Consider the following 14,243-nt stretch of genomic DNA (forward strand, 5'->3'; position numbering starts at 1 on the left):
TGCACAGCTGCTCCCAGCCCTCCTGTCAGAGATGTCCAGAGCTCTGCTACTTTTTTTTTTTTTTTTTTTTTTCTCTTTTGAGCTCAAGTCCTCTCAAATAAATTCAACTAGTTTTTCAATGAGTTCGGCTTTTTCCACATGAATACAAATTGTGGATGAACATTTCAGTCCTCAAATACCACTCCCTAAATTAATCTCACAAGAGAAGAGGTGGAGTTTATGAAGTAGAGACTAATTCTCAAATAAATTAGGCAGCAGTGGTGCAGGAAGAAAAGTGAAGTAAGATAAATAGCTGTCAGGAAAGTAGAACTGGAGTGTAAGTGGAATCTGAACAATGCATGAGTGCTTCCCATTATGTAGAGCCTGCAGAGACAGGGAAGGTAGGTCGGTGACTCCAGAAGCCCTTTCCATTGCTGCACTTGCCAGCAAGGCGCTGCGAGATGAGCAGCAGCGATGTCTCTATCAGCAGATGAAGCCAGGCACACGGAGCCCTTTTCTCCGCTTCCAGCAAGCGGAGCGCCACGGCAGGGGAGCACAGCCCCGAGGCAGCACAGACCCGAAGCACAACGCTGTGCCCAGCTGCCAGACCCCACGGATCCTGGCTGAGGCCCCACTGGAGGCAGCTCGGGGCTGCATTTCACAGGGCGTGCATCCCATTTGGAGGGGCTGGCTTTCAGAAACGTGGCTTCAATGGTGACTGCAAACTCTCAGGTAAACTCACAGAAAGTCGCTTATCTCAAAGGCCTGCTGAAAGGAGACCCGGTGTGCAGACTGTATCAAAGCATATTAGCAGCGCTCAGGGAACAAGAAGACCAACATTGTAAAGCTCTTCCCAAGCCGGTTTAAAAATGTGAAAGACAGCCTATCTGCTTCAATGCCTAAGAAAATATTTAAGGTGTAGACATCAAGCACCAATTTGTGAAGGTGCTCGGCTGGGATTAGCAGCATGCCTCCCACTAAAATCTGTGTTTTTCTTCGGCGAAGTTCCTCCTCACACTCCACAAGGCGGTTTTCTTGGTTGTTAACGTAACACTACAAGATGGGGACAAGGTGATGATGCAGGAAACATTGTCTCTGCATCCAGTGCTGTAGATGATTTCAAGGGATAACAAAGGGCAGCTGCTTGCAGGCACCTCAGAAAGGCTTCATTTAGGGCAAGGAGTGAGCTCATGGCAGGTGGGTGCAGAGTTACATATCTCAGATTCCCCCAGTATGCTCCCACAGCAGCTCTGTGGCTCTTTGCCCCCAGCTTTTTCATTAAAATGTCTCAGAAATCATTCCCCAGCTATCCTGCTGTACGTTAAGAGTCCAGCAAGGGAAGAGAGCTTTCCTCCTGTGCAAAAACACGATCCCCGTGGAGCCAACGACTGCTCCAGCTCTGTGCAAGTCCCACAGCTCAGATGGGTTTCAGCACGGAGCAGTCTCTGCTGTGCCAGAGTGGCACTGATCCACGGCCATGGAAGCAGCTCTGGCTGTCCCCGTGCTGACACGGTGGCTTGTCAGATGAGCACCTGATGATAGGCATGAGGCACGACTCTTCCCATTTAAATCCGGGCCAGCACTTACTGCACGATCCAATAAAACAAACGGCCCTAACGAGGACGCTGGCAAATGCAGAGTGTCGTTCCCATATCCAGCACGGAGCATTTTTGAATTTCCCACCTGAAGAAGAGATGCATGTGAATTAAAATGAGCCCTTCTGCTGTGATGCTAGCCAACTTATTAGGCAATTAAATAATATGCTGTCAGTCACATTTGCAGCATGCGCGAGCAGCTTTGATGGCAGCTTTCCATGCTGTAGTGTGCAGATAATAAACCACTAGCAAACAAGCTCCGCTCCCCAAGGAAGTTACGAAACAAGCAGAGACAAAATCAAAGCAATGGGCGGCAGACCAAGACTCAGAGGATGTCAAGAAGTGGCCCTTTAGAAAATCTGCTTGTTTAGACCATAATTAACCACATGCTTCACTTTAGCGTGACAGAAAATCCCAGTAAAGTGTATGAAGAAACCTCTTTGGAAATACTTTATCAGTGTGTTTCAATGAAATTACTGTCTCATGGAAGCTGAAATATTTACAGGGGCTGCAGATGGTAACATTTTGATGGGTTCAGGCTGAAATCGCTTCTAGATAGAGCAGACTTGACATTTTTGATCCAAAGGAACCTGGATAGCTTTGTGTTGCCCCTTTTTAAAAAAAAAAAAAAAATCCCTTTGTTTTTATTTTAATCTGGAATAAAAATAAATCTGGAAATCATGAAAGTTGTTGCAAAACAGAATTGTTATTTCTTCTGCCAACTATGATATCAAAGACACGCAGCCAAGTATCACGGATCACTGAGTAGTTTTCACATCTTCCATAAATCCTTATTACACTGATCTGCTCACAAACGTTGACTCTGATTCGGGAATGCACTTAAACTGTTCTTTTGAAGTCAGCATCACAGCTGAACTCCGACGGGGAGGCACAAACAGCCAGTCGGAGAAGTGTGAAGGGCAGTCACTGGGGGATGCCAAGGCAGGAAACAGAAAATGGCAAAAAGCGTTTGTCAGCCAGACAATCTAATTTCCCACTCGGAGGACTATACAGAAATTGCATGTCAGGGATTCACAGATTTAACAGCAGCCGTTGCACTTTTTTGTGCCTAGGACTAAGGTGCCTGCCGTGGTTTCAAAGCATGAGACATGCCAGCCTTGCCCCAGGGATCAATCTCAGCTGGTTCCAAAACGTCCCTGTGCCTGAGCACATGGCTAGTTGTTTTCCTGATGGCAGGGCCTTTGATTCCCAAATCACAGGATATATATCGTATCGCAGACTTCTTACATGTCTCAGCATCCCTAAGGACTGATTCTGACCTGAAAGCTGCTGTGGTGCTCTCCGGCTATGCCAGCACTGCCAGAGACACAGCACGCAGCCAGGGACTGGGGAGGACACCCAAATGCAAGCTGAAAATGCCTCATTCTTGGCATTCTATCCCAAGTTACAGTAACAAAGTTCAAATGGAGAATAAGGAATCTTAAACTGGAATGATTAAGGCAGGCAGCTCTCCCATTTAAATTCCACACCTGGTACAGGAGAGCAGACACGTAGAAACCAATGTTTAGGGTTTCTAGATGAGTAAATCTTTTTCAAATGAAACTGGCTGCTTTGACATAAAGTTGCACTGCCTCTGTCAAGGCATTTTCACTTTTAAAGCTTAGTATGAAATCCCTGAAATTCATCCAATTCCTTTTTTTGGGGGAAGGTACTGGAAATATTAAATGCTGCAATTTCTTTCTGAATCCTTGCAAAAGGGTGACCTCTGCAGAGAACAGCACTACGCGATAAAGTGAGAGACATACAGCCATAGATAGAGATGCAATTATTTGGATGTATGCTACACACAGAGGAAGTGGCGAGGTCTGATGCTCATCGTTAGCAGCAGCTGAAATTCTTACCATAAATTCATGTCAGAAACACTGCCAGTTTGATGTGTAAGTCATACCACGTGAATCCGCTTGAGTCATTCTCAATGATCAAGCTCCTTAAAGCAAAATTGTGTTTAAACTTCCTAAATATATACCCAGTACAAGACAAGTCTTTTCCTTTTTTGCAACATGACAACTTCCAAAACATGGTGCGTCTCAGGTGGAGTTTGTACAGGGAGAGTGGGTTGAAATGCAGCACTCCTACAGCAACCCGTGGCCCCCATTAGAGACCTTCCAATACTCCACAGCTGGCATGAACTCCTCCCCAGTGGGGCATTGCTTTAATCATCTGTAAACATAATCTGTAAACATTTCATCCTATATTCGTCTCTCAAAACGTATTCACAGCAGTCACAAACAAGCTGAACCTCTGCAGTTTCAGTGGAGAAGCCTGATAACCCCACGGTGCATAGGATCCTTCCAGCCCACGCTTGAAACAACCATTTATTTCCCCTGAGCAATGCGTGTTCCCCAAAATCTATTCCTGAAAGCACAAATTCAGCAGTGAGGGACCCAGGTCTTCACCTGTGCTCTGCACCCTCACCAAGTGAAGGCACCTGTGGCGGCAGGCTTTAGCCACAGTCCCCTTCTCCCCAGAGATTGCCCTAAAAGCAGGTGCTGCAGATCTACTGCTGCTCATGGTCAGGAAGCCCTGACTAAGGGGCTTTTCAGCACTTCCCTGGAGCTGTACTGCTTAACCAGCACATCTCTGCGAACTGTATATAAATAGAGTTGCTGGGTTCCTTTATGCATTCTTTATACTTTGCAAAACAGAGCAGGAATGTCAAAAAAAGAAAACACTCTTCTGTTTCACTACAGACTTCAAAGGGGATGGATGCAATGTGTCCAGGAAACTATGAAAATACATTCTCTAATGGAAGAAAATGGGTAAGCACACACTGTTGTCACAAAGTTCTAGTAGAAAAAGACCTAGCATGGGCTATAATACCTGTACTCTATCTATAAAGCCAAGGAAGGCATCAAATGCAGTGCTTCCAATATTCAGAAGCAAATTTTGCTATTTTTCTTCTTTTCTTCTGCAGCTAAGTGCAAAATTCCAGTAAGTTCAGGAAGAGCTTGTAAAAAAATCCCTTATCAGAAAAATCTATGAAAAGTGTTTCAGAAGCTCACAGTTTTTCCCTTTTTTTTTTCTTTCATTTTCAGAACTCATTGGTTTTATGAAAGAGAGCAAAACAGTGCACCGATAGTTATCAAAATTGTTCCAATTGGAAAAAAAAAAAATCTCTTTCCGAAATTGTAGGCTACAGGGAAAAGACCCAGCAAACCTGAAACAAACGATTACACATTAGAGCATCACCTATCATCAGTCACCAAAGAACAGTTTCTCTATGCACTTTACTTGTTTCTCCTGTGAGCCAGTGGCAGCACTTTTCCAGTCTTAGTTATTTGTTTGAAGACAATCTCTACTTGCATGAAGACAGTGCAGAAGTGTTCTTAAAATGACAAACATTTGCATAAAAAAATATTGTATGTGCACGAGATTAGTACACTGCAGCATGGCATTGGATTATAAAAGAAAACCACCCATTAGCAGGTGTTTTGGGGCTTTTTTGGGCTCATTGAGCAAATTCCGAGCACTCCCTGTTAGACTCAGGAACCCAGGGACACTTCGGTTGTTTTTCATCCTGTCAGCCTTGTTCTTTCGCACTGCTGAATGGCAGATGCTACACAAATGCCCAAGTTACTGGGCTCCCTCTGATGGGCAGCGCTGCAACTGAAAAGCAGAGGCAGGGCCAGACACCCTCGGGCAGTTTTGGGTTCCCTGCAATGAGAGACATTCCTCACTGCTGAGCAAACAGTAGCCCTTACTGGCATAAGGATCTGAGTTGTTATCATGGAAAACATTTTGGATAAGCAAACAGTGGCTCTGAATTGCAATTATTTCTATTGTCAGCCCAAAGACAATGCGGGGATGCAATCTGCTTTGTTTTGGCTCCTTTCCCTCAAAATTACAGCAAGGATCCACTTATCTTGAGAAGTGATTAGGCTCTCTTTGGAAAGGACCCAAACCCAATGCACCTTTCCAGCGAGTCAGGGAAAAGCGGGTTACCCAGCCATCAGACGGGACAGGTTTCTCTAGGAGTCCAGTGGCAAAAGGAGGAGGAAAGGTTTTAAAAAGCATTCAGCCTTGAAAAAGCTTCTCCAACTGTCCTGTTAACATCAGCTGGGAGTTTGGAAAATCCACAGCCAAGCAAGCAATTGTGCAGGCCAAGCCTGCAGACAGGATCCTAATTTGCCATCAAATATTCACCGGGGGAGATGGACAGAGCTGCCCACCCGTTGCTGTTGTTTCGAAGGAAGCTGACCTCAGCTTCTCCAGGGGGCCTTCATCACCACGCAGCGCGCATTCCTGACTGCTGAACGCTGCCCCTGCCAGCTCCCTCTGTCCAGGAGTGTTTCTGTACACTCTGTAAAAATACGTGCCTAAAAGTACAGGCTCCTCCTGCAGAGGAGCAAAACCTGATTACCGAGTATTATTTAATGTGATGGAAAACAGAGTCCTCTAGTGGTCTCTGATCGCCATAATACTAGGAGCAGACAACAATTTAGGGGAGAAAGTGAACGATCTCAAAGAAACAAATCTTAGTCCAAAGCTGAAAAGAATCAGGGGAAATTTTCCCCGGGGATGTTGACGGCAGTCTCTGGAGTCTTCTGCAGAAAATCTTCCAGTGTTGCCTGTCATTTCAGGTAGGCTGAAAAGATCTCGGGCAGATGCTATGGAAAAAGCTTTCTTCACCCATATATCTGATCCTATTGTACCACACGTGAGCTGTGCTGATATAACATACTGAAAAAGAACTTTTCCAAGCCGTTAAATAAGCAGTTAAAAGTGAACACTGAGCCTTATTAGAATTGCTTGAAGAACTTAACATAAATATCCAACCAGGATTTCGGAAGTAAACCTGAATGAAGATTTATTGAATCCAGGAAAGCATCATAGAGACTTCTGTCATCCGCATCACAGCAGCGGCTGGTGCTGGTATTTGAGACAAGGACTTGATGTTTGACAGGAGATAAGTTTGTGGAGGAAATATGTAAAATAGTAAGAAAATGTCCAAGTGCCAGAGGAGTGAGGGAAAAAAATGGGAGTGGAGAGAGCAAGCAAGGTAGAGTACAGGTATGCCGACAGCGGGACCCGTGTGCTGCTAGGGGCAGGCTGACAAGATTATAGGTCTTTGCAGGAAAAAATATCAATAATTTGCCACTGCAGATAGGTGAAATAGGTAGGTGTGTGTTGGTGCCAGTTTTGCAGCTGTTTTTATTCAAACCAAGAATTCACCTGTGCCTAAAAAATGTGTAAAATGAAGTCTTGTAAAATAATCAAGCCATTTTCTATAGGCGTTAAGATTTCTCAGAGGTATCAATAAATGCACAAACGGCAGCACAGCATTCCTAAGGCATACAGTGTGTATCCTGGCATCTGCTTTATGAACTCCAGGATCTTAAGCAATCCTTTGGCAAAGGTACACGACCAGCCATAAAAATCTGGCAAACAGCGGTTTCTAAGAAAAATTTGTGTGGTCTTCGTACCAGACAGTTCCCAGCACTGTCATTAAAGCCTTATCTCAGGAAAACACTTGGAAAAATCTGTTCTCCCTTTAAAGAACCTCATCAGTCAGAGCCATAGGGGTCATCTGTCACGACCATCAGCCTCCCTCTCTCTCCAGCATACCTCTGCAGAGCTGGAGCACAGCTAGATAAGTTCCATATGCAAAAATCCAGGGTCAAACAGCACCTGGCTGTATTTCTAGATGGCATCTTCAAATCTCTACCCCCACATCTGACTTTTCTTCTGTGCTGGCATGGCTTTTATCAGCTTTACCACTTGTATTTCATACACTTGTCAAAAAACTATTGCTGAACTTAGTGACAGTAAAATAAAGTTTGAAAAGATTCCATCTTTCATGCAGCAGGGGAAATTATTTGCTTTGAACGTGCTGTCAGCCTCAAACAGGGTAATGGGTGAGTGCAGTGTGCTCAAGCCAGTATTTTGTTCCGTAGTCTGACATGCACAAAACGATTCCACAATACCGAGAGCTGCCCTGCACCTCAATCAGTGCAGAACCACAAACCAAACAAGCCTGCAGAGATGCGACTTGGGAGGTAATTTAAGACATCAGTGACAAACAGACAAAGACGTACAATAATCTAGGGGGAAAAAAATACTAGGAAAAAGATTAATTTGCTGTGTAGCAAATGCAGGAATCTGTTAAGCTTTTTAAGGGCAATTGTCTCTTACTGCTTCTACATCAGGTGTGGCCACCAGAGTGACAAGAACAGCCTCTTTTTCCTTCTAAAAAAGGAAGTTTGCATTTGGAAGTATGAAACTCTGAGCATGGTTGTGTTGTCATCACCACAAACTCCCAAAGGGTCCACAGCTCTCTCAATTGCCATTAGTCCTTCAGGCTCAGCAAAGCAATTCTTTGTTGCTGTGATGAGACACAGCTTTCGGTGCAGCTTTGCAGAGGGGACAAACACGTTACTGGCTGGTCTATTAGGACTGCTTTCGAAGAGCGAGAGATGCTTTTTATGGACTGTAAGTCCAATGGGCATGATGGAGGTGACTAAAGTTTTTTTCGTGGTGGACAAAACCATTGTAATTTCAACCAGACACTGTTCACATAGGAAAGAAGCCTTGATCAGTAATAGCCTGGATTACTTACTGATAGCAGCAGCTGTGCTGAACCTTGTTCTCATGAAGGCAACCCAGGATGTAAAGTTGGGGCATTCTCTCCTGCCCTGTACCAGGCAATTACGATACAAAACTAGCCAGGAAGAGAGATCCCTGATTTTCATGGCCACGGAAGTGTCCTTGGTGATTGCCACAGAAGAGCCCCCCTCTGCTAAAGGCACTGAGGGCCTCAGTAGTGTCTGGCACCGCTAATCCTAAGGTGCGCTGTGACTCGTGGGACGTGACAGAGCGCGCATGCAGCTCCCTGCAGTGTGGGGCCACCTACAGCCCTTCCCGGGGAGCCAGGCCTGGGGTCTCCCTCGTCTCCTCGCTCCTCAAAGGGCACCTGGCAAGGCAAGGTGCTGGAGGATGGATCGATGCCCAGCAACGGGTGACAGCGCATCGATCAAACAGCTCCTGACCTCCTCTCCACTGCGCTAACGCTGTGGTTTTTCAAGTGACTGGCCGAAGCAAGGGCCTGGAAAACAGATTGTTCTCGTATTGCACTGCAGAACAAGCCTGTGAAAAGAAACTCAATTCTTTACCAGGGTTATCAGGATTCTTTAACAGGGTTATCTGTTTTGAACTAGTCAGATCTCCACACCACACTGACAGTCACCTTTCTACCCACATTTCCAATGACACGAGCCATAGTTTATGATGCTCGGGTCTGCTGCTTTCTATGGACAAGCCACGCCACTTCTAACCATTAGCACACGTTCCCAGCTTCTGAGTGGAGTCAAGGAGCACAACAGGATCTTAGATAAAGCATACGGCCCTCTCTGAGTAAGAAAAATAGATTTCTAGTTGTGACATCCCAAAGTGGTTTGAGTGGAAGTGTCAAGTGCATTTTACTCAATGATAGCTACGAAAAACAAACACACAGTGCTCCACGATACCCTGTTGCTACTTCTGCTTCCATTATCCATAAGTGGTTATTTTCCATCCAAAGTTTCTACAGCTCCAGCTCCTGGTTGTGTCATTGCCTGCCAATTACTGCAGGCACAGAGAAGTTTTTTCTCTCTCCTCCAGCAATTCAAACAGTAACCTTTGTCTCACCTGGTTTTCCCTTTTGAACATGCAGCTCCTGCCACAAGTGCAGCCTATCTTTGCTCTTCATAAAGGCAAAAGGAGTGAGAGATGTGGCTCAGTCCTGGAGAAGTGTTCCCCAGCTAGCCTCCAGGGGGCAAGGCCATTAACAAAATTACAACAGGTGATTACTTGAGTAGGAATAACAGATTTATATGAGTTTAATACCTAACACCTGTCTGGCCAAAGCAGGATACCACCTGATAATTGTACCTTAAATACACCACTTCTCAGTCATGGTAGATACTCAAAATAAAGCTAGCAGCACAGTTTCTGTACAGTTTTTGTAAGAACATTTAAGGTACTGATCACAAAATGAAGCAGTCTTGAATGCCAGCGTCTAAAGCCAAGTGCCTGGCTTTTCATGTAGGCAGCCACATCTTCTCACAAATACTCAGCAGCCACAAAGCAATGGAAAGGGCTTGTGTTCAGTGCTGTTTGGGGTAAAACCAAATCAGAAAAGCTCTTGTCAACTCCTCTTATAATTTAGAACTTCTTTTAGGTTTTTCTGAAGGTGCAGAGGTATCAATCTGTGCATGCTGCTAGCCTGAACAGAGCACACTGTGTTAGCGGTGGTGTTTACTTCACCCTTTCTACCTATCATTTCTTGTGGTCAAAGAGCCCGTCATGTTTTGCTATATTCAGCATGGCCCCTGAAACACCCAGGGCACTGGAGTTGATGACCCCACAGGTCCTTCCCAATCCCGTGTTCCTAATCACTTGAGGAAGGCAATGCGTCCTTCCATGTGCTCGTAAGGACCTCTCGTAATCTTAATTAAGACTGTGGGCATAATCACGATGCAAGTCATAACCATAACAATTTAATTAGAATTATTAAATCCAAAGAGCCAGAAGTACTTAATTAAATAAGCAGCTTGGTTTCTAAGCACAGAGACATGCTTCACATCACTGCAGTCATAAAATTCTCACTGTGCAAAATTATGAGTTGTTGTTTGATAATAATCAATAGGACAGACTATTGAATAAATACCTTCTGACTTGTTTTTCAAGCCATCATATTGGTCCCAGTAGCTTGCAAGACAGATATAAATAACAGTGAAATTGCATTTCCCCAGGCTTGCTGTTATTGGTACCTAAATAACCACTGACGTGACCAGATAAAGAGAGAAAAAAAAATCTCATTTGTCAAATCTTGCAGATAATTGTCACTGTAACCTCTGTATAGGGCTCAACTGCCAGGGTTACTGTCCACATCACTTATGTTCGTAGCACGTCTTTTTTCTCTGAAGTTCATCACAGCTTCCACTCAGTTTGGAGTAACAGGTAGAAGTGTAGTGTCCTACAGAGACTACATTTTTTGACAGAGCCATGGACTAAAAATATCAAAAATACATGTCTGCCAATTAGTAATAGGGATGATACACTAAGAATTCCAAACACATTATATAGAGAGCACTGCAGATCTTTATCAATCTGAGTCAGAATAACTGGCTTTGGTTTGGGCTCCTGTGAGAAGTGTTTTGGTCCTTTCTCATCTTAGAAATTTATTCCTCTTGTCCAGTCTCACTGAAGCCAATGAAAAGTCCCGTTTTGATGTGGGTTTTGGATCACAGATCTACAACTAACATGCAATTACAAATGAAGGAATTTGTACAGTAACCTATTTTTGCTGTGATCAGACATCATCTATACACAATTTCTACCAACATACCTGCAAGTGACAGTCTTTGCCAGTTGCTTGGGAAGTTCTTACCTGGGTATGTGTCCATGTTTCAGTGCTGTCTGGCTCCTGGGAGCTTTAGCACTTGGGTCCAGGACCAGCTGTGCAGCTGTGGCCACTCTCTGCATGCACATTGTCTCGTGAGTGCATGGGGCTGCAAGGGAGGAGGTCACCGACAAACCCCAGCATTTCTTAGGGGAAGCTGCTGGGGCCATGAGCGTGAGACGCAGCCCACCAGAGCTCACCATGAGTGCTGGTGGCCCCTCGAGTGCTACTGTCACAGGGGTGCACGTGGCCCTGGGAATTCCTATTTATAACTAACTGCTTTAAATTAGGCAAGAGGTGTTCCTTGAGTGGGACAAAACTGTTCACATTCATCTCTAGTGAAGACAGAATTTGCTTCCTGTGGCGGGACTGATTTTAAACACCACAGAAATATGCAAATGACACAGAGCAAAACTGTCACCTATCTTTAGATATGCTCAGCTGACAGAGAACTGTCACATACTCCAAGCGATACATCCTTTTCTTTGGCCTCCTGATGGCAAAGACTGCCACGAGCAGCAGGCACCAGCCTTTGCTTGTCTGGAGCATAAATACTGGCAAGAGCCAAAGTAAAGCCTTGCTGCATGGCAGGGGCAGGTCACAGTTTCAGGGATAAGTTTCTCCTGCCACAAGAGTGCAAACACAGTGGCACAGCCCTAGGCTCTGACAGCCCCAGCAAAGCATGCCCACATGCAAGTATGATGGGCCCATCCTGCACCCTGTGCTCCTTCTGTTGGAGACTACCCACGTGAGACAGCACGTGCCATCAGGAAAATATTTAAGGGGTTGGAATAGAAACCAAACACTTGGGATGAGCGAATAGGGTCACAGGATGTTGAATTTCCATTCAATACTCAGTGATGCTGTCTCATCCCTCAGTTTCCTTCCTGCATTTACCCATTTTGTGTGCCTGACTTCATGACACGTGCTGCCCCAAATGCCTCACATACACTGGGACATCTGCACACATACATGCACACGTTCAAAAGCCACAAAAACCCAACAACAGCTCACAAGGAACTCTTCCTCGCCCCTACCTGCCAGCTATTCAGCCTGCGAGCAGCAGATGGCAGCTCCACTGCCATTCCTCCTCGCCTCCCCCTGGCTCAGGCCGCCCCTGCAGACAGCACTTCAGCCCCTGGCAGGAGCAAATCCCGCTCCTTCACACTTCTGCTGGGACTCTGGCACTACCCATTGCATCTGGTAATCGCCAGGGAAACTCTGTCTGCCCGGTGAAGTCTGGAGCTTCCCACCCTCCTTCCCTGCCGCAATGCCCGAGCTTTGTGAAATCACTGCCTGAATGGAAATGCCTCGTGTGTGGACAGACTGTCACTGGCACTGCTGCTTCCTCAGCCAAAGAGTGGAGAAAAGGCTATTTACACCAAGACATATCCTACGCCCAGCGCTTTCGGCACTGCAGGGCTTTAGGCTCGCTCACTTACCTGCATGATTTGTTGGTAGAGGGCAACCCTTTCCTTGTGGAAACTTTGGACCCTGGTCTCTGTTGTGGATCTGTGCTGGTTTTATTCATTGAAAGAAGAGAGATGTTCTGTTTGACATGTCTGGTAATATTTTTCTGAGTTGTATTTTCCTTCAAAATAAATAATCATTTGTCTGCATATCCCTTCCTCAGCCCCCCAAAACATTTCTCCTTGTACAGTCACTTACACAAGCACAGAATACAAAGGAGAATAAAAGGTTTTGCTGTTTCTTCGCACAAATGTATAGCAGAATACAGAACTACACCCAGGGGTTTTAGAAAGAAGAACAAAACAGGCTTATGAGGAAAACTGAGTCACAACTTTCTCTCAGCTGTCTGCCCCATGTTGTGAAACTCACGGTAAATAACACCTCCATGCCAAAGCACGGGAAGTTTTCCTCCCCGCTTATCGCCATAACCAGAAAAAAAAAAAAAAAAAAAAAAAACACCTGAAAGCAACAATATTTATTTTCCATACTCCATTAGTAGCCCAGAAGCAATTCAAGCATATTACTAGAAACTGAACCCAGCTAATTAAAAATAATGTTCCAAACTACACTGCTGTCTTTTGCATCTGGAGCTGGCTGCTGCAAATAAACATACACAAAAACAAGGACAAATCACAATAAATCTAAGCAGACAGGTACAAGCAAATTGGTCTGTGGAAGTGACATGTCTCTCTGCTTAAATGTCTACTGCAACTCCCAAGGAGACATGGTAGGATTTAATCTAATTGGGTTTGCCACTTCCCTGCAGCTTAATGTGAGAATAACTGCAATTATATATGACTGTACTTAGCCCGGTACCAAAAATCCATTTATTAGGCTATTAGAATCTATAGAAACCAGGGGTTTGAGATCATTTAGATATGCTGGTTACATACTTGGCCTGCTAGTTATTTTGTGGTTACAGTTTCCAAATTGCTACTGATGAGGTGGCAGTAGAAAAGCAGATGCAGTTAAGCATTTGAATGGATGGCTTAGAAGGGTTTTCTTCTTGCTCCAGAATCTGTAATAGCACCTTATACATTGGCTCAGTGCTCTGCAAATCTCATAGCGTTCAGCAGGGGATTGGGAAACCAAGAGGTTGCTGAGGTTCAGAAATCTGTTCATCATAAAGCAAAGCACCTTTGCATGTGTGGGACCCCACAGAGTTGGCACAGCGCGGCATGGAAATATGAAAAGAATTATGTTTAAGGCCAGCCTTTGGGGGCGACAGAGGGAAGAGCCTCTATTCTTCTTGTTTTGCAGCAATTGTGGGGCTGCAATTAGCAAGAAATGCAAGAAAAGCCATGGGGCCATTCCAAAAAAATTTGGTATCGCCGCTCTCCCACCTGCTCAGCCTGTAAGCGGAGCACAGCACGATGAACCTGCAAACCCTGTCCTTTAAGCTTTTGTCAGCTAGCACAACCATCATAAAATTCATCTTGCCAAACAGATGTTTTTAAATGAGGTAGTAAACTCTCACAATTTCATTTTTTTCTGCATCGTGGTAATTGCTGGGATAAAGGTGGATTTTCTTGGAAGTCTGGAAAACTTCAGCTATAGCAAGAGTACTCCAGTGTACACACAGCAGGGGAAGGAAAAATAACAAATGGTTCTTCAGCTTATCCATGCTACAGTCAATGCCCCACTTTATGCTACTGCAGAGACTGGACTATGGTGGGGGGGTCATACCCCTCCTCCCTGCCTCACAGCTAAACAGGGAAAAGTTACTTGCAGATGTCTTTCTTCTATGGCAGCAGTGTCCCTGCTAAGAGAAACCCCAGCCTCAGAGATTTTGTAGGGAC

General features: G+C 44.9%; 2 long non-coding RNA genes across 2 annotated transcripts in view; one reads left to right on the top strand and one right to left on the bottom strand.

The window, feature by feature from the left end:
* Window positions 1–14,243, bottom strand: part of LOC311434427 — a 452,952-nt gene that overhangs the window by 188,107 nt on the left and 250,602 nt on the right. The window contains exon 8 of the long non-coding RNA XR_014691476.1: window positions 12,417–12,565. This is a non-coding gene — a long non-coding RNA (uncharacterized lncRNA). The remainder of the gene's footprint in view (window positions 1–12,416; window positions 12,566–14,243) is intronic.
* Window positions 4,083–6,275, top strand: LOC311433832. Its single transcript, XR_014690978.1, has 2 exons — window positions 4,083–4,354; window positions 4,631–6,275. It is a non-coding gene; the product is annotated as an uncharacterized lncRNA (long non-coding RNA).

The sequence above is a fragment of the Aythya ferina genome, assembly GCF_964211825.1.
Source record: "Aythya ferina genome assembly, chromosome: 3".
Taxonomy (NCBI): domain Eukaryota; kingdom Metazoa; phylum Chordata; class Aves; order Anseriformes; family Anatidae; genus Aythya; species Aythya ferina.